Source organism: Xiphophorus hellerii, chromosome 10, assembly GCF_003331165.1.
Source record: "Xiphophorus hellerii strain 12219 chromosome 10, Xiphophorus_hellerii-4.1, whole genome shotgun sequence".
NCBI lineage: Eukaryota > Metazoa > Chordata > Actinopteri > Cyprinodontiformes > Poeciliidae > Xiphophorus > Xiphophorus hellerii.
The window spans coordinates 22068540-22095422 of NC_045681.1; the positions used below are offsets into that span (position 1 = coordinate 22068540).

At 40.0% G+C, this 26883-nt stretch overlaps 1 long non-coding RNA gene across 1 annotated transcript; it reads right to left on the reverse strand.

Moving 5' to 3' along the window:
• Positions 1-24404: 24404 nt before the first annotated feature.
• Positions 24405-26612, reverse strand: LOC116726805 (uncharacterized). The gene is made up of 2 exons (XR_004340671.1): positions 26366-26612; positions 24405-25982 (listed from the first exon to the last, which is right to left on the reverse strand). It is a non-coding gene; the product is annotated as an uncharacterized LOC116726805 (long non-coding RNA).
• Between the last annotated feature and the right edge of the window lie 271 nt (positions 26613-26883).

The window sequence follows — 26883 nt, forward strand, 5'->3', positions numbered from 1 at the left end:
AAACCTTTACTCAGTTGCACCAAATGGATATAATCTTCAAAACAGCTTTGATTTGTAAAATATTTCAATAAAAACTAAAACGTTGCCAAAAAACCTCCCACTGATTCTTAGATTTCTCCAGAATTATATCACAACTTCCAGTTTCATTTCATGAATCAGGGGGCTCCAAAGTAGCATTCATTCAAGAACCACCAGTGTTTGTTGCCAGAAATAAGAACTCTACCCATTTTGGATGTTGGGTTATTTCTAATGTTCTAAAATTGGCTTTACTGATAGTCTGCATGTCAACACTACTTGCGGGATTGATATATTGATTGATCTTCCAGAAGGAGGTGAAATGTGTAGCACAGGTCGGGAAGAAGGTCAGCTTAGGGAGGGTGAAAAAGGGTGGAGGTGGTTGAAGAAAAAGGGTGTGTGGGATGAGAACAAAAATGGTGTGTGTGAAGATTACACTCGAATGTTTTTTTGTCTGAGCCTTGAATCTATGCCGGGACTGCGCGGAGGGAGGAAACAGGATTGTTGGTCGGCTGGGACAGGATTAAATGGATAAGTGTGAACTCTGGGGGTCAAAGCTAAGACTTAGGGGTCTGCCCTTGAACGTAGATCACAGAAACAAACTTTCGGTCCGTGTCCATACGCGAAAGACAGAAAAACAGATATGGAAGTACGGTGGGAAGCAGAGGTGCGTCTGCTTGGATTTTTCATGCTTTGCCTAAACACACAAACTTTGCTTGATTGACTCTCATTTGAACCGAGACCTCTTATACACACACACATGCCTCCAGACATGTGCAGATACATATGAGGTCATTTAACAGTCACACAGCTTTAAAAGCTCCTACACACTGACATTATCAGCAATAAAATCTTCACTTTTCTATCACAAGTTTCTAGTGTTTCGAGATTTTACGTGACGGACCAACACAAACCAGGATACAATGGTCAAGTGGGAGTTAGACAATGGATCTATATTTGTTTTTCTTTTACAAATATAGGACCCAAAAATATGACATGCTCTTATGTTATCCCTTCTAACTGCCTTGCACCTTGCACCAGCCTCATCTGGCACTTCTAACTCTGTTGAGCAACCTGCAACTACAGCTGGAAGTCTTTGGCATTTGTTTCCAAAACCTTTTTTAATGATATTTTTGCCAAATCTTTTTGCAAAGTACTTCAATGTCAGTCAATTTTAATCCTTAACACGGATTCTAAGTTGGATTTATGTCAGGACTTTGACTAAGCCATTCTAATACATCAATGTATGTTGACCTAAAGCATCCATTGCACATTTCACTACAGAATTTAACAGACCAACTAAGGTCAGCTGATCACATCAAGTTCTTGTGGAAAGTCTTGCGAGGACGATAGTATGGAGTTGGGGCAGACGTACCAGTAGGTGGTTGGTAATAAAAGATATTTTCGGAAGTCAGACAGTATATGTCTGTTCCACTCCCTCATTAAAAATGGAGAGATGCTATTTAAAATATGTATTGTGTATCATTTTCCTTCCACTCCACATTTATGTAGTTAATCTGTGTCACAAAATCTTAAAACGCTGAAATTTGTGGTTGAAACAAAAAAATGTGCCAAGTTTTAAGGGCTAATTTTATAAGACACTGTATTAAAACACGTTGCAAAGAACACAGCTCGTTTTTTGGCAGGTTGTTTTCAAAGGACGACTCAAACAAAATGGAGAAACTTTAGCATTCAGTCAACCAGCCACATTTCACCTTTGACCTTCCCTGCTATTTGACAAGTCAGATAAGACTACTAGAGCTCATCCTTGGTCCTCTTTAGTCCTGACATAGACAAGCAAACAAATCCCCATGCATCCTCCCTCCCCAATCTTCCATTCGTCTTGTGTTGTCTTCCACAGTCCATATATCCATACACCCTAAACTCTAAATTAACTCTTGTCTGTCAGGAACAGTCTAACTTATGAGGCAAAATTATGGAGGTGTTAAAGGAGCAGAACCATTCCTGCTGCCTAGATGAGGCAACTTCCTGGGTGTCAGTTGCTACTGTTGCTTGACCTGTATCTTGGGGAAACTAAGGTGTGTCAGGAACAATTCAGTCAGTTTATGTATATATATCAACAGAAAGCTACATCAGTCCACTTTACAAGGTGCTTGCTGGTCTTTGTACAGCTAGAGCAAGACCTGGTCACAAAGTCAAGTATGATCCCAGAGTGGGTTGGACTCTCCCAGGTTTGCCCACTTGTAACCTGTTTCACCTTTGTGTCATTCATGAACAGGATCTTTGCAAACCTCAAGCTCTCATCTTTGCTTTTTTGCAGATGATAGGATTCTGTTGGCATCGTCCGGCCATGGCCTCCAGCATTCACTGGATCCGCTTCTTTTTTATGACAGTAAGATAGTGCAGGAGATAGATGGACAGATTTTGGCATCATCTGCTATAATGTGGGCACTGCTCTGGTCTTTCATGGTCTAGAAAATTCTTGATCTATAAGTCTATCTATGGATCATAGCAGGAAGGACAGGATCCCAGATTCAAATAGCTGAAATGAGCACTGTAAAAAAAATTGACTGTTACCTGGGGTAGCTCGAAGTCTTCTTTGGTGGGTTTTTGGCGACGCATCATTGTGACAAGACTCCAGGGAATACCAGAGGGACCATATATGCCTTTTGGATTGGGAAAGTTGACTTTTTTTCTGTTTTTTATGGAATCAGGAGCAGACCATTAGAAGAACTGACTGAGTGATTAAATAAATGTATATTTTCTTGTGTAACTATTTAAAAGTCCAAAGGATTTCCAGTTGACAATTCAAATTGTCTATCAGCAATTAGCATGTTTTTGAGGAACTGTAAAATGTAGACTTAAGTTTCTATGTGCACTACAATAATAATGTACATGTTCCAGTCATTACCTGATTATTTAATGCATCTCTGTTCTTTGGGGACAAAAATCTGTTGTAGAAATTACTATCAAATCCTTCTTTTAGTCTTTCTACTGCATCCGCAGTCCGCTCACTGTTGAACTACTTACAAAGCGGTCACATCAGACAGAAAGTAATATTCTTGGGAACTTGCGCAGCACTTTATTGGCTACCTGTCACGACCTTCTGCCGGTTCCAAACCATCACACGGTTCATCACTTGGTTCCCGTTGTTTTTCTTTCTGTCCGTACAGAGACGACCTGCTGCTGTGGGCGAGGCGGTATTTACCTTCTCTCTGCTCGGACTGGGCTAAAGCTGTGTGTGGGCCTGACCCCCGCCGAGACTGATGGTGGAACCACCGCGCAACTCGGATCTCACCTCCCGCTGTACGGACAGGTTACGCACCATTATCTGGGTGACTTGCAGACCAGAATTCCTTGTGTGTGAAGGCGTCCAATGCCTCCTGTTTGGCCGGTGCTGCTTTTCCTCATATTTTTAACCAGAACAAATGCATGGTCGATGACGCATTGCTTTAATATGACTGGACCTGCTAGTGATAGAAATCTGGTTCTAATCTCTTGGGGATATCTCTCCTTTGAAGTTCTTCGTAGCTGATACTAAACCCGCTTTAAGTTTTTCTGAAGAAGTTTCCCACCCAAGCAAAGCAGAAATACATATTTTTGTCCATTAAAACATTTTCACAAGCATTGAGTAAGTCTGACCTGAATCCCCCCAGTGAAACTAATGTGATCAGTCTCTACAGGCTGGTTCAGTTGAGTTCAGCGGACAGTTTTGACTAAAGATACATCAGAATCTCATTTAGAACAACAGTCAATAAAAACATTTGCATTGTTTTTGTTTGCACATAAATAAAAACCAGACTACAGATTTAAATCATGCAAAAGCACTGATATTTTTGCATTTATCAACACTTCCTGTTTTGTATTATTCCCTTTTTCTTCCTAATTTGAGATATGACAAGAAGAGTTTTTAACCAGACTTACAGTAAGTGACGAACACTAAACAATGTTTTACAAGAGAACACTCCAGTAGTTTGTGTAGTAAGTAAACTATGTTTAAATTTAGATTTACTGATTAAAAACTGCTCTTAGTTCATTACAATGCTTTGAAGAAATTATTTGCCAGATCATTTGCAGAAGCTATTAGCATCTAATGACGATGCTCAGAGGAGAAAAAACAATTTAATTTTGTAAAACCACATTGAAGCAGATGTGTATTTCAGTTTATGGACTCAAACTACAGAAAGTTTCTTGGATAATGATTAAAAAAGTTCATCTCTTATTTAATTGAAAATACGCCTTATGACCTTACAATAAAATTTCCCACCTTGTCCTTTGAGCAAGGGACCCCTAAGTGACCTTACGCATCTTCATTTCTCACATCTTAGCTTTCTTTTGAAGCTTCTTCTCTTTCTGAGCTCACACAGATGTTGCCCACAATACGGACCAAAATAATTTGCTTTTAAGCTGTTCTCGATTCAGTGAACGTGATCAATGGACATCAGCGCTGTGTTGGGCCTCACATTGTGCTTTCATACGCTTAATGTTTGCTAATGAACTTGGAACTAGATCGTCTCTCGCACAGATGACGGTTTGCTGTTGAGAGAATTGTGGTCTGTTCCATTGTCGCTCCACAGTTTTCCTCCAGTCCACGCTGCTTGGATAAAAGCTTCGAGCCCCATGTTCATATATTCTCTTCCATTTGTTTTCTTTGGCTGCTGAAAATGTAAACTCTCATAAGCCGTGTGTTAATAGAACGCAAGCTTTTCTCCAAATATCTCAGGCAGGGTTATGGTGGGACTCTGCCAGAGTTATTTTTGATCCTGGTGTTTCTACTTTCACCTGCCACTCATTTGCAGTGTGTTGCCAGCGTTTGTTTTTGCGGATATTTTTGGAAGAGCAGCAAATCAGTAGAAAACGTGGTGGAGGCTCACACTTCCACTGTCATTTCCTTTCAAAAAGTTGGGTAATTTGGAAGCTTGATGACATAATTGAGCAGGTTTATAAAGAAAAAGTACTTATTGTACATGAATCAATGCAAAGGAAATTATGTATCGATTTAATACCGCAACTTTATACTGTAAATCACAATTTGATTCTTTCAGAATTACAGCCAGGTGGGTTAAGATATATTGTTCATAAGGGGTTGAGTAGTTAGTAAACAGAAAACTATTTAAAAAAAAGTGGAGTCCCACAAAGTTCAATGTTGGAACCTAAACTTTTCAATTTGATTACATTTTTGATATATTTAGTATAGTACAACATCATTTGCACAAACTATGAGCATCCAATGACAATAGAGGAAATAAAAACTATATTTTTGCCCAAACTACATTGAAGCAGATGTCTATTTCAGTTTGTGGAGTTAAACTATGGACATTTTCTTGGATAATGATTAAAGAAATAATTTATTTAGTTGAAAATACTCCTTATTACCTTCCAATAAAATTTCCCATCACAACCTTTAAAAAAATAATTAGACTTTATGTATTTATGGACAAACAATAATTAAGGATTTCTTTTTATTTGTTGTATAGTAATAAGGGGGGTCAGGTAATATAAAAAGTTTTTCTATTTCTGATATCTTTACAGTGTTGCCCCTGTTGCCATGGTATAAATACCACCTAATTTACCTCCTCAATATGTACAGCACTTTTAAAGTCCCAGGTAAATTTTGACTGGGTCATCACTCTGTTTTTAACTCTTCTCTGTACAGAAAAAGAAAAGATTCTTGGCTGTAGTGAGCACACTCCCGCTAACGCGCTAATAGAGCTAATTGTTTTGTTTAGCCCTCCAGCATCTTGCTAACTTTGAAAACGTTTAGTGCTTCCCCTAAATTAATTAATTTCACATCTAGTGTAAAGTGCTAACTTAGATGGACATTTTGTAAACTTTCAGGTGAATAGAGTTCGACGTGTGTTGAGGTTTTGGCTATCGACTGCAAAGAATTTGTCAAATGGAGGTTTATGTTTATGCTTTTATTTTGAAGTGGGGGGAGACTGTTCACCCAGCAGTTCTATTTCCTCGCTTCATGGTTTCTCTTTTTTCAGCATATTGCGTATTTATCACACAACATGATTGACTTTAGCATTTTAGCATTAGCTTCCAATAAATTCCATCCTTTAATAGTGCATTAGCAGAACTAATGTTAAAGATTAGTACTTAAGGGAAAGTGAAACTAACATTTTAGTTAGCGGTGCCATCCATTGGTTCTGGTATCTCTTCAAAACAGACTTACACTGCAGGAATGCTATAAAGCAAAAATGGAATCGGTTTATAAACTGTAACGTTTTAAAACCACGGTAAGTTAATGCTAATGATAACTGGTCCATGCTTATATTCGACTCTAGATTAACTGAGTCTGCAAAGACTTCATGGTTGATTCAGTGACAGAAAGGTGTTCAGTTCCTGTGACTGTAAAACCCCCACATACCATTATTAATATGCATTACAACATATTTTTATTCTGTCACACAACAAACTTTCTGTTTTTACCTTGAAAAACACCCATTCTTCATGTGACACTGTCACTGTATAATTACAATAAATGAGATTTTTAGTTTAAATGCATCCAGAATAAAAAAAAAAAAGAAAGAAGGACCCCAGATCAAGGCAGTGGAAGCCAAAAAAAAAAAAAAGAACCACACAGGTTTTAAAAAATGCTACTGCTGTTTAATGTTTTGACTTTTTTTTTTTTTCTGCTGAGGTTTCATTTGCCTCTGCATCTCATTGCTGTCACAGCCGCTTCTCAGAAAAGACTGACATCCTCCTTCGTTAGACATTCAGCAGCCACAAAGTAACCTGAGCCCGTAGCACATATTCACCAGGCAGCCTCTCTCCAATCAGAAGCGCTTTAAAGCTCAGACCGTAATATGTGCATGTGCAGACAAAGCATGAGTGTCAGCTGTAGCTGATACCAACTTGGGAATCAGACATGCACTCTGTTCTTCCCATTGGAAACACATGTGGAAGACACAGTGAAAAATCTAGCATGCTCCAGTCCACCTTTAGCCATGTATTTCAGTCATCAGTGACACTATGTGGTTTGTAGTCTTTCTAAAGGTGCAAGAACAGCAACAAATGCAGCTGAGTTTGTTTAAATGTTGTTGAATCATATTCATGATTCATGTTTTTTGTCCATGATCAAAAGAACCAGTGGAGTCCTTTTGGTGCCTCTCACCCAATTAAAATGCAGAAAGCAGGTAACCTGGCCTCCCTGCACCCACCAACAAGCAACTGAAGTAGAAGCAGTAGCAAACCAACAGATGAGTTATATTTTATTTTCTAGGGCGCCTTTCCCCTTTCTAATGTCACCCTGGGCAACTGCCCATAACACCCATATTAAAAACTGCCACTGAAAAAACAACAAATGTATGATGGCGGTCAGGGATGTTCAATTCAAATTCACCCTTTACAAGTAGCTTAAAATTCAGCTCACACAGATGAAGTCTGAACGAACTGATGTTTGTGATTCACAACTTAATTTTTTTTCTGACTCTATTCAGATCATTTTCCTGACACCCCTAAATAAAATTCACTGCAACAAATTACCTCCAGAAAGCACCTAATTACTGAACAAGAATCTTCCTTTCTTCACTGAAACCTCAGTGAAGAAAGTCCAGATACTCCTAAACCCTCAGAGAACACTGAACAGAAACACAGTAAGGGAGTAAATATGTGATTTTTATTTTTTTTTATTTGGTATAAAGTTATGGATCAAGTTTTGAACGTCTCAAAAGGTTCTGTTCAACTGAAAACCTTCCAAGACGAGGTCAACCACCTGAACTTGGGTTCTGTAACATGCAGCTCCAGTTGGACAGTAAAGTTTTTTCTGTAAAGGACTGAACTGGACACTTTGTACTCAATATGTTATTTAAAACTACTTTTTGTGAAGTTGAGCGTTTTTAGGGACTCTCTAGTATTAGCGGGTTTTAGGTATTCCCGGGCAGCTCAAGAATATAGGCAGTATACCATATTTACTTTTTTAATTGATGGCTAAAGCTACCCTTCCAGTAAGTCTTGTATGTGTATTCCAGTGAAACAACTGGATCCACCATAAATTTTGTTGAACAGAATTCTAGCAGCAACGTTTCTTGTATTTTGAAGAAAGCTGCTCTCCACACAAAGATATTTTTAGCTCCTAAAACAGCAGACCCATATATTTTCTTTAGACATTGATTGATTTTTTTTTTTTAGATGAAAAACTATTTAAGATGGGTCACACTGTGTCAGAGTTTGCTGATTGCAAATACCAGACAAGGGTGTAGTATTTGTTTAAAACTGACCTAATCTGTTAGTTTTAGTTAACTCTAGGAGTCATTTTGCTGAGTGTACAGTGATGACAAAGCTCCTATAGGAAATCGTAGAAGTAAGCGGCTTTTACTTTCGGGGGCTTTTTATTTTTACCTCGAAATCTTGCACCTACTCAAAGTGCCAAATTTTCACCCTGCTTGGAAGTCGGCACTCCTGCTGCTGGCCTTTAAAAGCTTGCGGTTAGCTTAACTCAGCCACATGAACAGGTTGTGTTCAGCCACAAAAGGCTGAAGCAGACCCGTCCTGCTCCAGCCGTTTCTGTTGCCGTCTAAAGACGGAGAAGTCACGGCGTTCACGTAACTTCTTCCCCCCGCGCTCGTTTTTTGTCCACAGCGGCAGCTAATCAGCGGCTCTTCCTTTCGGAGGAAGTAACGAGGAAGGCCGAGGCGTTTCTTTGAAACGCAGCGAGTTGTGACAGTCTGTTTTGGCACTTTGTCAAAACTCTTCTTTTGTCACTTTCGAACGTTTGCGACCTAATAGGTGATGAAAAGCCAGCTCAGAGGAGAATATTTTATGAAGATTGAGACGTCCAGCCATTAGCATGCGTGCTAGCCGGATTCTGTCCCAGGGGGGAAACCCAAGTCTATCCTCCAAGTCCCAGCGGACGTCCACTGCGGAGGTTAGCTTATCCACGGTTTCAGCTGAACGGCTGAAAGCTGGCATGTGTTGGGCTGCTGAGAGATTGGTTATTTGGAGCAGCGAATTTTAATGACGTTTGTCAACTCTAATATACAAAGCTGCCCGGGCGCGGACGAGATTGAAGTTTTCTCAGCTTGCTTTAGGTTTATTTAAAGGAAGTACCGCTTTTCAAGAAGACTACTGCGACTGATTTATTGGATAAACAGAAGTCACACTTCCTAACAGGATGGGTAAAGCCTCACATGATCCTAAATCAGCAGACAGACAAAGATAACTCACTGATTAATACTTCATGTGAAAACTGAAAAAGGGACGTAGCATGAACCTTTTCACTAAAGAAACAACCTTCCTTTTCTTTCGCCCACAAAATAGAAATATTACATACATTTATGTATATACATACATCCCCAATAATATTCAGATATATACATTATATACTGTATATATGAGACATTTATGCCACGAAAATTTCTGATGAAAATGTCAAGTGTGACAAAAAAGCAAAACTGCCCCAAAATCTATTAAGATGTATATACATTTTCAAAGTTAATTAATTTACTAGACATTTTTTAAAACTATACCTAATACAAAATACTGTTTAAAAACGACAGCAGAAAAATGAAACTACTTAAGATGCTGGTGCAAATGGTAAGCGTTCACAGATTTTGTTATGGCTCTAATAAATTTTGCCTTCCATGAGTATGTTTCCTACATTAGCAGGACTCTATGGAAGCAAAGTCCTCTGGATTAGTTCAAATACTTCTTTTTTTTTTTTTTTTTTTGAGCAGCATAACCTCTCTAACTGTACCGAAATCTGAGCACCAGTCTCATCAGAACTGTTACAGATGGAATGTCATAAAGTTTGTGCTGTAAATGTTGGGGAAAATGGGAGCCAAAAGGGCATAACGTGAGCACTCAGATGTATTTTTTAAACCCTGTCTGATAGGTTTATAAGCTTCAATGGCAGACCAAACAGCTATTTTAGCCACAATAATTACCCGCTGCTTAGATATCAGGGTTCTTGCACTCGGTATTGATGCCAAAACAAGTAGACTAATCAGATTTAACAAGCAGTGCAAACAGTTTTCATCTCAAATTATTTATTCATACATACAGATTTTTTTTGTCATCGTGCAAAAACAATGCAACAGCTGAATTACTGCTAAGTACCTCAGTCTCTGTTTTCATCGCAGCCATTTTTAATATTTACATGTACAGCTGTTAGGCCTGAATGCATTCAACATCCATTATGAATGCATAACAATAACACACAAAAACACAGACACTTTCGGTTATCGCCTGGTAAATGGACAGCCGTAATGTAGCAGGAGAAGACCTAAAGTGCTGATGTAAAAAGGAGGCCATGGTAAATAGTTGAATTTTTAAAAAAATTACACTGAATGAAAAGTAAACAAATCTTCAAAAGAAATCAAACCTGGTTGCATAAGTGTGCACACCCTTTTACTAAGACTTTACAGAGAGACACTAGCTGCGTTTATAACTTTGTCAATATTCTGCTAATGTCGAAAGAGGACACTTTCGCAATTACAGTGTTTTCATTAAATAAGAAATGCGGCTAAAATCACATGTGAATACATCTGTTCACATGATAAGCCGATAAAAAACATGCTGCGCCATCATCCTCCAGCTACGTCCTGTTGTCGTCTTCTTCGTGGTTTGGCAACATCCAGAAAAAAATGTTTCCATGAGCTCCACGTTTTGGAGCTCATTCTAGCTCCAAAACCTTTTATAAAACATCTTTATTTTCTTTAAATTGACATGGCTCCAAGAATGGGGTTATTTTCAAAATGTCAAATTGCGCAATTATATGGACAATGCAGCTAATGATTCAGTTTCAGCTTTTAGTGTTTGGTAGAAGTGTGTTAGCATGTCACATGTTGACATGGGGTTAGTTGACTGCTCTACGGTGTAATATATCAGTCCCCTGCACAGATTGTCGGCCATATTTGGCTCTGGTCTTTGGCTGGGCCATTCCAGAACTTTCCTCTCATGAAGTCAGTTTTTCATTGAGTTGGCTATATGGTTGGCTCTCCAGGCACTCCAGTAATATACTATGGTCAGCAGTAACAAGGTGTAGCTCAGCATGGCAGTTGTTTTACCCAACATGTAAAATATATGTATATGCTCACTCATGTTTTAAATCATCAATACATTTTTTGAAAAGATTATTAAAAGATCAATCATCTAATTTCAGCAGTTACCAAAACTTTATTATTATTATTTTTTTGCCATTATGATCTTTGAGATAAATAAACAGTAGGAAATGAGTCCCACTTTTAACAGGAAGAAACAAAACGGTTTTGAGAGCAGCAAACTTCAAGTGTGACTTCATTCGAATTAAACATAAACCAGTTTAAAAGTAATTGAATACAAACACAGACTTGAGGTATAAAATAAGGAAAGTGGGCAAAGAGGCATGTAACAAATTAATGTTAACAGTTATATTTTTCCTCCTGGTAGGTGAGATATTCCATGTCTAGACTATCATAAGAAGTTAGTCTCGAACATATTTTTCTTGGTTTGTGCCCATATACACACACTTTGTGGACGCTGAGTGTTCTTGGAGAGGAAAGTCGAACATTTCAGGCTACGGAGCTACATTATACTATAGTAGCAGCTTTTATTAGACAGACAACATGCCGAGCTCCAGCGGGAAAACCTCATGATGGACAGGCACTTTACCTGAGCCAGGAACAGGCGGGCTGCGAGGAGGGAAAATGAAATAAAATCAATAACCGAACATAACTTTTAAAATAAACATTTGCGCTCAACGGACATTGTTGGCAGCGGGAGCCGGTAACCTGTCCCTATGGTGGAACTCAACACCGGAGTGTTCGTGGAGCACTGGCTCCCATCGAAGCGACGGCTACTGGCAAGATGTGACATGAATAGCAGGCTATGTTCTGCTTATCCCAGGTAAAAAGAAGAGAGGAGCTGGTGGAGGAGCAAAGGAAGGTATAAAATGTTTAAATCTTGCGAGGGAGCTGTTCTTGAGGCTTTTTATAATGGCTTGTAGCTTCTGGAGCTTAAAGGAAGCTTTGCAGAAATGACGTTAAACAACAATTTTGTGCCAGAAGAGAGACATGAGAATGGGCACCAAGCCAGGAGGTTTCAGCTGCATTTAGCAGGAATATTCTCAGAAACCTCTTATCAAGTCATTTAGACTACTTACGGCCCATTCTCCATGGGTGTGGCTTTAACTTCTTTTTCCTCCATTCATCTCTGTCGATCCCGTGCAGTTCCTCCCCGTTTTTTGGAACCACCTTTGATGTGGTACTAGCCGGGCCAAGTCGGGTATTGGGTGCAAATGAATTGATTGATAGCATACTGCACTGGTTGATGGGCCTGTAGATTTACTTCACTTGACGATGACAGTTGGTACTTGTGAGAGAATGCATCCAGCATCCACTTGACAGGGTAACAAGCAAATATCAAGAGGTTTCGGAGAAACTGACCACTCCAGGGTACACATGACATCATCAGCTCGCAGCCCACCCTCGTTCCCACATTCCTGCCCACGTTTCTACCCATATTCATGCTCATGTAGTGAAGAGGACGCTGCCAGTGGAGAGACATCTGACTTGGTTGGAACCTAACAAGACATTAAAAGGCTACACTGAGATTTGAGATTTCATTTTCTTCAAGACTTCTTTTAGCACTAGTGGCCTTTATTCAACAGGAAGGGCAGAAAGGGAAGAGAAGGAGTAAAAAAAACAACAGTGTTGAGGTCTGTAGGCTGTGCATATGGGGCACTCACTCCATTCTGTAGGAAATTTAACCTTATGTAGAATATTTTTCTATAACCCCATCAGTTTGTTAAAAAGGTAATAACTTTTGACAAGAATGGTTGCTACAGGTTTGCCGCAACGATTGGGTCTCAGGTGGACCAGACGTTTTCAGATGTGCACTTCCATCTCATGTGCAAGAGGTCTCATGTGAGAAGTAAGGGGTTCCCACCCGAGTCTGGGCCAGTCCCCAGGTCCATGGTAAACGCATTCAGAACTGTGGGTCATCAATTAGGACGCCATAATCACCCAGTGTGCCTTAAAAACCTCCAGTAGGAGGGAGCCAGGAGTCCTTATGATGGGTAGAAGCAGTGGCTTTACTTTGATCTCCTCAAGATGACAGCGCTGCTCTCTGTAGGACCTGACAAGCAGGAGGTTATGTTGTTCCCTTTCCATTCATTTCATATTGAACTTGTGCAATGAGGCGACAGTCGCTTACCTCCTCCACTCAAGCGGCTGGCGAAATTCGTGCATGTGAAATTTTGAGCCCATACACCTACAGGTGCACACACAGGCTTGTGACGCAACATAGGAATGACGTTGACGCATCCTGTGTGTTGTTTCACCCTGGGTTGTGAAAACCTTCGCCTGTCGATGTCGTCCATCGCTCCCCATGTGTCGAGTCTGTAAGGCTTAGTCTGGCCCCCATAAGGAGGAAGTTAATTTTGGCCACCTGCATTCAGGTAAAAAGAAGAGTCATCATTCATACTTCATGAGGTAAAGATGTTCACAAGTAATTTGTACTGTGTCCAAGTCAAGTCTTGAGTCTTGGAGGAACAAATCTCAAGTGTTTCACTGCAATTCAGAGTCGAACCTCAAGTTTCTAAAAACTAAAAAACATTTTTAAAAATATTAGCAAACCTCTTCACCAAGTAACCTACTTCTACCTTCAACAGCCGACTCTACATGTTCTCTTTGTAGCTCACACTTGATGAACTGTATAAAGTCCATTGTGAATTTATGTCACACTGATGGTGACATTGTGATGGAACTTAAAAGAAGTCACGACCTGAATCCAATGTCTTTATGATTAGCACAACCTTTCCTTTCTGTGCTAAAGACAACCTTGTTCTTAAAAGAAAGATGCATGTGTTCAGACACGTGCTCTCACTAAAGAAGCAGGTCATATTGAGAGTTAAGTCCAGCTCAATAAATTATAACAGTTCATCACCAATGAAATGTGGGAAAGTGCAGCAAGCATAGCAGATTGATGAGCAGCCCAAGAGCACACGAGAAGGATTTATTTCCTTAGAATAACAATGTACCGTCTGGGGCTAATATGGCACAGGATGAGCTGGGTGGCCTGGTCTGGCTGCTGGTGCTGCACTGAGCTGGCCCATGTGCTGCTGACTACGGTGGAAAGGACCCCTCACTCTCCTCTCAGCTGGCTGGAATGACCCACACAAACAGCTGGTTTCTGCAGCTGGGGCAGCTGCGGCGGTGAGCACCGCATTCAGTGGCTAACAGAGAAACACCTGGAGGCACAATGATGGAGAGGTAAGTAACAGACGTGGATCACCTTACATATGTCTGAGCTGCTAAGTGCACACTTTGATTATGTTTGTCATTACCCAATGAGGACAGTCCAGATAAAATAAAAGTTTCATTTTGCTTTTGATTGGTGTTATGACTGGTGGACATACAGTGCCATGAAATATTCATACCTCTTGAACATGTTGACGTTTTTGTCACTTTAAAAACACAAACTAAAACTGGGCTTTTGATTGTTTTTTTTTTTAATACTATCTGATAAGGTTCACGTGTATTTGTATTTAGCAAAACAGCTCAAGTTTTAATAATTTGAAATCTGGACTTTGGGTCATTCCAGCTCTAGCCAAACTCCTCACATACTGGTAGGCCCAATAAATTGATTTATGTTTTCATTAGACAATAACATACTTACACAGGTTTACAGTTTCCCCTACATAGCCTGAGAAAAACTATGAATGGCACCTCTTATGATTTTCTTTTTAAAAAAACATCTTTGGCCAGATCTGAGGCATATACGTACAACTAACAGACCACCTGAACTGTGCTTCTCTGTCGTTCCTCCAAAGTCACCATCGACCACCTAATTGCTAATCTGATCCTTGCTCTCCTCACCCGGCCAATGAGTTTATTGGACATAAACCCTTATTTGACCGTCTTCAAAAGCTTTGTCCCCAACATGTCCGCTTTGTTCCTTGGTCTTCACGATACGCCATTGATTCAGGAAACACTACTGACTCAACGCAGTCCGACCTGCTTAAAGGTTACTGCCATCAATGCAACACTTTGCGAAGAAAATATCCAAAAGTCTCTCGTCATGTTCCACTGAGTCTTTTCTCATTAGCTGCCTCAGAGCCTAGATGTAAACACAGCTGTCAAGTAGGACGATTAGCATGTAGAAACATGACAGAGGACGCACAACTCTCTTGGAAAATTCTCATAAAGTGCAAGAATAGCAGATTTAAAATGGAATTTAACACCTGAATGTGATTAATAGTCAGGGCTCACATGTCGACAAGAAGATGCCAAGAAAAGCTCTTAAAAAAACAACCAGATGAGGTGTGTGGTGTACTCTATGTCCAAAGGTATTGGGGTCACTCTTCAGCAAGGCACCCTTAGACTGCTGAAAGGTGCAGTTGCTGGGCAGTAGTGTAACTGAACAGGTGTTGTGTGAAGTAAAGTTAAATGAAGCATAAAACGTCCAGCTGAAAAACTCATCAAACTAACAAATGCTAAGGCTAAAAGAATTTGACGATGTATGTCCATGAATTACATGAATGACAAGTGTTGGTTAGTAATAGGAAATGGTCTGTTACCCATAAGTGACCTTTTCCCTGACTTCTCCTGTCGACGCTTTACTACGCTATTGTCCCGCTGTGCCAGTCACTACCACCTGACACTTTTCTCGAAACCACCGCTACATCTCTCCTCTGAACCCAAAATCACCCACTAAAGGGTGACTAAAGCCCAGCTTTCCCACATAGTACAAAAGAACTTTCTCTGGTCAGATGGGACCAAAGTAGAAATGTTCAAAACTATATACAAAGTTGTACATTTGAACTCTACCCAACCGATGGTAGCATCACACTATGAGGATCCTTTTCTTGGTCATAGTTGATGGGAAGATGAATGGAGCCAAATACAGGAGGGAATCATGAAACAATGTCATTGTTCAGAACTTTGCCTTCTGCTTGCTGATTGGCCTAAATAATTCATCCTGAAAAAATCCATCTTAAAGGGAGAAATCCCAGACAGAGAGCTGAAGGGATATGAGAATCAAGCAGAATTGCACAGGAAGGCAATGGGCAAGATAAGCCAGAACAAAGGTCTTTGAGAATCTGACAAGACTTTAACATTGCCACTCATCAAAGATTTCTGACTGAGCTTGAAATACTTTCAGAGTCATATCACTAAATATGAAGAAAATGTAATTTGAGCACCAAGTAAAGCCAACTGCCTGAAGTGTTCTTTAACTAATCGGGTTGCAAGAGGATGCTTGGCTGGCTTTGTGGCAGTGAGTGACCACAACCACCTCACAGTTCATGAAAGCTTCCATTCACCTCCATTCACACTATCCTCCAGCCAGAGCAAGACTTCCCCAGTGAAAACAAGCCCCGCTGAAAGGAAAAACAATCGTCCATTCCCAACAAATTCCTGCTAATTTGCCAGAGCCAGAGAGGCAGGACAGGAGGAACAGGAGTGAAGTATGTCTGGCCGTCCAGCTGCAAAAGTCTGTGTGCATTCGTGCTTGTGACTCTGTCCTCAGCCTTCAGTGTGCCTCAAAGGTGCCAGATACTCCTGCAGACTCAGCTTTGACACATCCTCAATGCATGCTGTTGTGGGGTTCTCACTCGACCGTCCTGCCAAACACACAGCCCCCCCTCTCTGTCATCTGAATCCACACACCACCTCATCAAATATAAGTATTTGTTCTTGAGCACTTTTCTCATTTTCCTTATTTTCTTTATTGTGCGTCTGAAAGTGAATCCAAGTTGCCGTATTGAAGGAGCGTTTTCATCCCGTTTCATTAATCAAACCTCCTGGTAGCACGTGCGAATGGCTCGTAATTGTGTGTGGACTCAACACGCGACGCATTATGACTCAGATGGTAATTTCACTTTCCATATTTATTTTTCTGCTTTATTAGAAATAGTGGCGCTCCTTCAGCAAACTTGTGCAGAGGCAAGTTTGTTTCGGCTCACCGCGGAGGAAACCGAGGAGAGAAACCCTGTGTCGGAAGGCGCTCTTGGCGATATGCTCCTTCATTAATTATGTTTATGCTCCGGTTACAGTAGCCGACTTGTCTGAGCGATTGGCAGGTGGGTCTCGTCTTCGACACTCTGTTTGTTTGTGTGAGCCATAGCTGAGGTGTTGCAGGACGCGAGTCAGAAAAAAAAAGAGAAGGCTCTGATGTGCGAGGACATGTTTAAAAGTCTCAGATGATGATTCTGGAAGGAATTTTTGCCTTTTGGTTTGCTGGTTCTTGCCGATTTGCTTGTGGAATTAATCAAAACAAATCCTGAACCAACAGCTACAGTCTTCATCTGAGTTTTTATCAGGGTCGGCTTTTACCAAATCTGACTAGAATGCAGCAAGATTAAGTCTCAAAAAGTGTGTTTTATAGTGTTTCAGTACAGTTGAAACCATATGTTTGCATACATTGTATGAAAAGATACAAACCGTGTGTCGAAAAGACCAACACTTGGACTGCATGTTAGCTACAGATGTAAACAACATGAGATACAGTATATTCATAATTCATCAATGGCACTAGAGCTCATCATTTATCAGCCATCAGAGGAGACGTTGTTGTCTTATTCAGGAACGACAATGGCTCGTGATTAAAATCCCACGGCTACATAGCCGGCGTTTTGGGAAGATTGTAATTGATGACTTTACATTAGAGCAATGGATTCAACACGTTAGAATGACAGAACGTTTTATGAACTGCTGTGAGAGCTCTGGTGGGGCCAGCTGAACACTGACCGAAAAAGCAAAACCAAACCAAAGCATCTTTCTACTGCTTCCTGTTTTTCTCAGTAGTAACTTTTGATTGTTTTGCAGTTTTGTGACACACATCCATTTCGACATGGCTGAAAAACCACTTTGTCCTAATGCAATAACCTTTTTTTGGAAGACGTGAGTTTTTTCGAAACTGGCGTGTTTCTATAAAGCAAATATGTTTTCGTAATTTCCATTAGAGCAGTTTTATTTCACAGTTACATATCAATGTTGAGGTTCCTTAAGGCTCCATTCTTGTCCCTCTTGTGGAGATTATAGCTCAGCAAAATCTCTATGCTGATGATGCACAACTTGACATCTTGTCTCTAAGAACTGCTTTTACGATCACTTAATCACTTTGTCCATTAAATCAATGAAATCCTACAGCTGAACGCCAAAAGAAATCATTGTTTTAGTTTCTAAAGATGCTGACAAGAAAAATCTAGTCTGGCCAGACCTTGCTGTGCTTCATTCTGGGTTTGAAGAAGTTTACAGCTGAAACAGGAAATTTGTGGAAGCACATCTTCATCGCTGGAATGGAATTATGGCTAATAAAGCAAAGATGTGAAAGAAGGTAGAATGTCTTTTACCCAGAAATGGTTGGTGGTGAGATTTTCCTTTAATATTCTCCCTGCAGTGGTCATTCTGTTCCTGTTGTGCTCGTTAGTCGGTTGTTACTGGACTTTTAATCTCTATCTCCCAGAGAGCATAAAGGATTTGGAAATGTTGGCAGGCCACTTGAGGACACTGACACAAGGTAGGAATATTAATCTACAAAATAAATGGAGACTGCTGTTAAATTTGGCAGTGCTATTACAGCTAACCACTGAAAAACAAACCTTAAAGGGTAAAAACATTAAAAAAAAGTCACCTTATTTCCTTCATTGATGTGGTAAGCTTATATTTCATTGAGCTCTTTCGTGTTGCTCAATATCTCACATGCGCACGGTCTGATGCAACCATTGCTCATCGCAGTTAATGACCTTCATGTTCCTGGCAGAAAGGCGTCATGTACCGGGGTCTGTTGTGCCCTCCACCCCTTCTTTAACTGTCGGTTTTAAGACCCATTTGAAATCAGTTTATGGACATTAATAGGGCTAGCCTGTATCTAATGTTGTCAAATGTCACTGTCCTCATGCTTTCAATGCATTCATTTAGTCGGAATGGTTGCTAGGCAATGTAGCTGAAGGTGGAGGTGGTTTGTGTGGCTATTGAACATAACAACATGTGAATGGAGAAGTTTCATCACTTACGCAAACATCTTCTTCTTCACGCCTTTTGCTCATCACACGTAATCTGTACAGCAACACAATTACTCCATCTGTATGCGTATTAACATGAAGCCATCAATGGGCCTTTAAGTTTCGACAAGGATAACAGGATATGAACATAAACTTCAAAGGATCAGCTTGATGTTTGTGAAAATATCCATTATGTGACCAAAAGACGTGACGTTCTGATTCACATCCTGCAGCAGAACAGAACCTGTGTGTCCGTTTCTAACAGTCCAAGGCAAAAACAGCAAATGATGAAGTAAAAGCGTTTGGGTGTGGAGCATCATGCGGTGTGACATCCCTGTTCTTACTGAAACCCAAACATCCTGGAACCAACGTCTCTAAATTGGACCCCCGCCAGAGAAAATCAAAGTTGGAAACAATTTGCCAGATTTGCAGAAATGCTCTCCAAAAATCCCCTTTTGTTGTTGTTCCATCAAAGGTAAAATTCAGAAGAATACGTCTCGTCATGCAGCTTTATCTATCATAAGCTCTTATGAATATTTATGACGGAGTGCTAGGGCCACGCTAAGAAAATTAAATCCTAAAATTATGAGACTAAAGTCATAGTATTACAAGAATAGTCATATATATATGAATAGTCATATATAATGACTATTCTTGAAATATTAGGACGTTATTCTCATTATAATGCAATTTTATTCTCATAATATTAGGACTTTATTCTCCTAATTAAATTTTTTTATTAAATAAAAAAAAAAATCATATTTTTTTTATTTTTTTGTTCTTTTTCTCAGTATGGCCCTAATGATCAATATGAACCACATTCTTACTCAATATAATCAATAAATCATTTAAATACGTGAATAGATTTCAATATTCTAAGTCTCAGAGGCTGAAACACTGCAGGAACCATGAATATTGTTTTTAAAATCCAGACAAATTAAATAAGACACTATGCACAACTTTGGGTACTAAGAACATTTGCTCTGGATTAATTCAACACATCCATCAGCGTCCCCCTCCCCTCTCTCTCTAGTGGCAGTAGACCCTCATGCTGACACCTAACCCAGAGCCCTGCTACCATAACATTTCCATAGAGGTCACAGGAAGCACAATACCAGCTCCACATGAACAACACACACAGTTACTGTTCACCAGTGGTGGTCTCCTTCCTTTTTCTAATCCTTAGCGCATTTGACTGATTTAATAGTAGTCAGTGTAATTAAAATTGTATACCAAGCACCACCTCAGTAAATAGTCATTTTTTTCCAAATATCACCATGTTGACTAGGCATTTTCAATAATAGCATTAGAACAACAAAAATTGGACAATTTTAATATCTTGTGTTTGGTTGCAAAAATGTAAATAAATATATATTGAAGACAAAAAGAAGGCGTTGGAAGATCATGGTGTGGGATGTTTTTGGCTTTTAATGACTTATTGCTTGAACAAGCTTTCTCAAATGTGATTTTAAAGGTGAAATGTAAATCGCAAAGATGCCTACGTATTACTGAGTTTCCATTGCTAATGTGCGCAAAACTTTTATCAATATTCGGCTAGTGTCAAAAAACCCCTTAAATTTGGCATTTGCAGTGTTTCCAATAGATAAACACAATTAAAACACTAGGAGGGCCAGTGGTAGTCCACGTAGACAACACTCCTATGCAGTCTAGAGATTGTCCAAATGGCCTAAGTACCCTTAAGTACCCTTAAGTACCCTGGTAATGGCCTCAACGCATCTCACAGTTGCACAATTGTTCCTTAGACTTCGACTTCGACTTAGACTGACTTTGTTGTCATTTTCAATGCACAGGGTGTATACAGAACGAAATTTCGTTGCATACGGCTCAGGACAATGTTTGAGGTTCCAATGTTGTGAGTAAAATAAAATACAGTATAAAATATGAATATAAATCTAAATATAAAATATAAAGTGCAGGACTGACAGTAAAATAGAAGTCCACCCGTCTCTCCTGCACCCCAATGCATGCCTGATAAAGCACATGTGCATTCAGTGCTGCCATGTCAATCATGTTTGCCAGGTTTGCTGACCAGCTGTCACATAGTGATGGAACCTTGGTCACCCCCCGCAAGATTATGACTGAAATAAATGCCATTAGTTCTTGTGAACTAAATAGGTGAAGCAGTCACCTATTTATCCTCCACAGCACAAAAGGCTGCATGCAAATTTGCATGTGCAAAGTCTCCCAGATCTCTTTTGCTTACACTTTTTGCATGATTTTTTTGAGGTGGATCAACACAATTAATTTGGTTAGTTTATTTCTAAACTGTCATTTTATACCCTCTTAGCTTTATTTCAAAGAGAAACATTACTCATTTCTTTTAGAAAAACCTTTGCATACTTTTTGAAACAGATTGTATGTTTTGCAAACTCTATGTACATTTGGCAAAATGACCTGGATAATGCTGCACAACATCATGGATCAGCTGCAAAAGGTCACATCTCTCCAAAAACATCGCTTCAAAACTAAACCGACTAGTGTTAGGTATCATAGATACCCACCCCCAACATGGACTATTCACATCCCTACCTTCTGGCCTGACGGTCAACGACCACATGTACAATAGAACAATAGAAGAATAGAAGAATGGATGAATGGAGGCTAATTTGAGCCATCAGAGTCGTCAGGTTTTCAAGACCGGGTCTTGAAAACCTGGCAGGTCTTAAAAACCTGGCCCTCCTAGTGTTAGACATCTTTAAAAAAAAACATAGAAATATATATATCTTAAATCTAGCTCTCCTTCCTCTCTCAAATTAGATGTCTGAGGCTGTTTGCGTTGGCCCAGATCTTCCCAAACATTAAGAATACACAGTACTCCTTAGTTGAGGACCAGGAGTTCTGATTATCTCCCCTTCAGGGGAAAAAGACTTGGTTGAAAACATCTTACCATCCATCATCACTTCCCTCATGCTGTCTTGCCAAGGAACACCTTTTCCAGTGTACATAGTTCCATAATGAATACAAAGTCTTTTATTGAGTTCTTTTTCATCCGCAGTGTACACATATATGAATCACCTAATCACTTACTGATAAATGCACAATTTAATCTGGGCAACTACATGTGTTTAGCTCCAAGACATGTTTCAAATTAGTCATAGTTTTTTGCAAAGAAAAAAAAATTGCTGTCCCTCTAGTTCCCCTTCAGACAGACAACCCAAACGAATTCTACCTCTACTTTTTGTGCAACAGAAAAAATCCTAAAACCAAATCCAAACCCCCACCAGAGGATGACTCTTAAACAAAAAAAAAAGTGAGGAAAGGACATGAATCCATACCGATGCTTTTACAGATTCTTCCATAAAAGCTATTGGCTAGTGAAGCTAATTGGTTCCGACGAACTGAATGTGTCACGATGAGCCCTTGCTCAAGAACAGAAGATAACCAAACTGAGGCAAAATACATCTGATTATGATAAAACAGACACATCACTGAGGTGAAACAAAATGTCAGGAAAGAAACCCAGACCTAAAACCATCAATCTATTCCGGGACAGACAGGGCGTGGCGTCACGAAGGCGGAAAGAAATCCAACAGCACTCTTCCATGTCAACAATGTATCAACACTGAGCCAGATTACTTCCTTCTGAAACTGATTGTTTTGGCCGATAGGTTAAGAATCAGTTTATGCTAGCAGGCAGAACTTTCCTTTCGATATCCATTTCCACAGCTGTCACAGGTTCTCCATGTTCCTCATGACTGAACAGGTGTAAACCAGTCAATGAGGGACTACTACTGGAAGTACTGGAGTTAGTCCATTGAACATTTCTACCTATGCAGTCTAGAGATGGGCCAAATGACCTGAAGGATTTTATCTAGCAGGTGCTTTTGTTCTGTAAACAAGGCCATTACCTTATGAGTACCCTGGTAATGGCCTCAACGCATCTCACAGTTGCACAATTGTTCCTTAGACTTAGACTTCGACTTAGACTGACTTTGTTGTCATTTTCAATGCACAGGGTGTATACAGAACGAAATTTCGTTGCATACGGCTCAGGACAATGTTTGAGGTTCCAATGTTGTGAGTAAAATAAAATACAGTATAAAATATGAATATAAATCTAAATATAAAGTGCAGGACTGACAGTAAAATAGAAGTTATTTAGCTCTGTACATGTGCAAGGTATAAAGTGGAGACCAGTTTTTGAGTGCAGTCCAGTTAAGAGTTCAGCAGTCTGGTGGCAAGTGGGAAAAAGCTGTTTCGGAACCAGGTGGACCTGCACCGGATGCTGCGGAACCTCTTTCCAGAGGGCAGCAGGGAGAACAGTCCATGGTGGGGTTGTGAGGGGTCACTGATGATGTTTCGGCCTCAGGACACGCATCCTGCATCGATGGTTGACCTGGCACTTCGCCCTTTTGCCTGAGCTGGGTGTGGAAGGTTGTTGCCGAAGCAGTTTCTCCTTGTGTGCCTTCTTCTCACTCACATGAGAGTTACCCAACTCTTTTGCAAGCTCAACCAGGAAGTCCACCCGTCTCTCCTGCACCCCAATGCATGCCTGATAAAGCACATGTGCATTCAGTGCTGCCATGTCAATCATGTTTGCCAGGTTTGCTGACCAGCTGTCACATAGTGATGGAACCTTGGTCACCCCCCGCAAGATTATGACTGAAATAAATGCCATTAGTTCTTGTGAACTAAATAGGTGAAGCAGTCACCTATTTATCCTCCACAGCACAAAAGGCTGCATGCAAATTTGCATGTGCAAAGTCTCCCAGATTTCTTTTGCTTACACTTTTTGCATGATTTTTTTGAGGTGGATCAACACAATTAATTTGGTTAGTTTATTTCTAAACTGTCATTTTATACCCTCTTAGCTTTATTTAAAAGAAAAACATTACTCATTTCTTTTAGAAAAACCTTTGCATATTTCTTGAAACAGATTGTATGTTTTGCAAACTCTATGTACATTTGGCAAAATGACCTGGATAATGCAGCACAACATCATGGATCAGCTGCAAAAGGTCACATCTCTCCAAAAACACTTCATGTATGCTTCAAAACTAAACTGACGAGTTGTAGGTATCATAGATACCCACCCCCAACATGGACTATTCACACTCCTACCTTCTGGCCTGACGGTCAACGGCCACATTTACAATTGAAGAAGGGATGCTAATTTGAGCCATCAGAGTCGTCAGTTTGGACTCAGGGTCTTTTGGCTCTGTTTCAGTAAGTCTGGGGAGAGGTCGAAAACCTAGTACTCCTAGGTGCAGTTTCCAAGGTTCTGAGTTTCGGCCTTACGGATTAGCTTTTCCCCCCTTCAGCTCCTTCAAACTAGCCAGCAGCAATTAGCAAACTGCTGGTGGAACTGTGCATCTGCTGAGCTCTACTTCTCAGTGAAACCCTGGTAGAAACGTTGGTAAAAGGTTATAGAGGAGTGCTGTTGTGATGACTTCCTGAAGGCGGAGTTTCTGAAAGAGCAGGAGTTTCTTAAAGAGACAGAGACCCAATTTCAAGATGTTAAATTAGGAAGTCAAATTTCTTTTAACCCTATAAAGCCCACACCATGAAATAACTGACAGAAAATTCCAATTCTTTGAAACTGGAGCCTTTATTGGTCCCTCTGAACAAACAAAAAAAAAAATTTTAAAATATCATTTTCCATATATGAGTTTCATTTTGTATCATATTTGATACATCGGGTCACAATGCTCAAAGATTATTTTTTCTTGAACAAACAAAAACATAATAAAACACAAATAACTCAGATAAATTGTTAATTCTAAACATAAAAAGTGCTACAACAATGCAGCAATAACAAATCCACCAATGGAACTGGCAGGGTGGCAGTCTTGAGAACATAACATTTCAATTATTTTCTAGACATATTGTGGCTCACAACCTTTTTATTTTCCATTATGATAAGCTTGGAAACAGTTTCTGTCCTTGTTCAGACAAAGATGCACTCTGCATTTCTTACAGAACACATGGGCAAAGTGGCCCACACAGTGCTTGCATCTCTGTCGGGTTTCCCATGTTGGGAAATGATTGAGGCCATCCTTTCTCACATCAGGGGGCAACTCAGTGGTTTTCCTCCTCCTAGGAGGGGTTGGCGTTGCTTCCGGAGAGGACAAAGGTCTGCCACACTTTTTGACCTTTCGTGCACTTGTGAGGGCAGTGGCAACAGAGGCCTGAAACCTTCGCAGGGGCAGGTGTTTCTGCCTGGGATGCAGTTTCTCCAGATTTCTTCTGTAGCGGATCCATGCATTGATTACTGCCACTGTGATGGTGTGCCACCAAATGTAGATGTACCATCTTCGGGATCTGAAGCTGTACTTGTACAGTGCAGAAAGCATATCAAGAAGGTCAATGCCTCCCATGAACCTGTTGTAAGTGTCAACAATGGCCGGTCTGGGAACCATTATGTGGGTTTTGGCTTTTCAATCCCAACACTTCACACTGCCCAGTGGTTCAACACCAACAAAAGAAGAGAGCAGGTTCACAGCTTTGTTGTCATACCATCTCACAATGATGTTGTTTTCCTGGTTTACTCTGAAATCCAGTGACCCTCTTCCGTTTTTCTTCAGTTTTTTCTCATCCATCAGTTGGCAATTCTTCACCCTGTTCATTCGGACTGTGCCTATGTAGTAGATTCCTCTTTGTTTCAAGTGCTCTACCAATGGAACTGACGTAAAGAAATTGTCAGCAAAAACTTTGTGATTCTTTCCTGCTGGAAGGGTTGAGGTCATTTTCAGGACAACATCTCCTGTAGCACCAACATCAGATTTCTCTTGGTCAAGATTTCCTCCCCTTTGGCACACATCAAAGTCATATAGATAGCCACTTTGCCCACCACATCCCCACATCTTGAACCCCCACTTGTGAGGTTTTCCTGGCATGTAGCACTGTAGATGTGATTTTCCTTTGAAAGGCACCATGATTTTGTCAACAGCGTGACATTCTTCAGGTGGTCATCATCGCCGCTATCTGGGTGTTCCTCAATCCTTGCAGGAGTCCATTCCTCATCCTCATCCTCATCCTCCCCTAGCTGCTCAATGTCACTTGAATTCCCATCCATAATCATATTCAGAATTTCTTCAACAGTGTATGTCTTTGCCATCTAAAAAAACACACAGGCACAAAAAACAGAGTTTATTTTATCTTTGAATTGGTCAGTTTTCAATGAAAATAAGCAAAAGGTGCAAGTTGCATATCTATTTTTAAGCTATAAAGGTACCAAATTATGAACATGCAAACATGTCATTAGTTTATATGAAAAAAGACTGTACATTGCTTGAAATACATGTAAAATACATGAAGTACAATAAAAGACAATTGACTGATTTTTCAAGTTAACTGACCCACTGTATCAAATTTGATACATCACTTTTCAACACGGTTTTACAAAAAAATTATGATAAAATACTAAGTAATTTTACATTGCATCAACTCAGTAAGTGTTCCTATTGATAGTTCACCCCAAAACAATTTTTTTTTTCTTACCTTAACCTTCTAAAATTGGCAAAGTTTTCCTGCTGAAAACGCATGTGTCCCAGTCCTTTGCCATGGCAGTCTTGTAGTATCAGTGGAAAGGCCTCTGGCGAGAAAGTTACTACCCCCTGTTGGATTATCAGTGCACTACATGTGTCTAATTGTATACATCGGGTTTTTTAGGGAAAAAAAAGTCACACTGCTCATTTGGAGGTCTCAAAAACTCATGTATCACATATGATACGTTTGGCGTTATAGGGTTAAGTCATATAACATCAGAAGGTAACATAGTTACATGATTGTGCCTATAAAATGTCAATATGTACCTGGAAAATATCTGACACTACCTCTTTAAGACGAGGCCTTCAAAGGCACTGCTGTCAGGTAGAAAATGTTGGAAACTAGTAGTTTTCTGTTTGTACGTCACATTAGGAGGTAAAAAATAAAAGTGCTCATATTTGTGATGATGGTACATTTTCATAAATGGGCCAAAACTTCAGCGAAGAGGTGAGTTTGTTTCTTATGCTGCT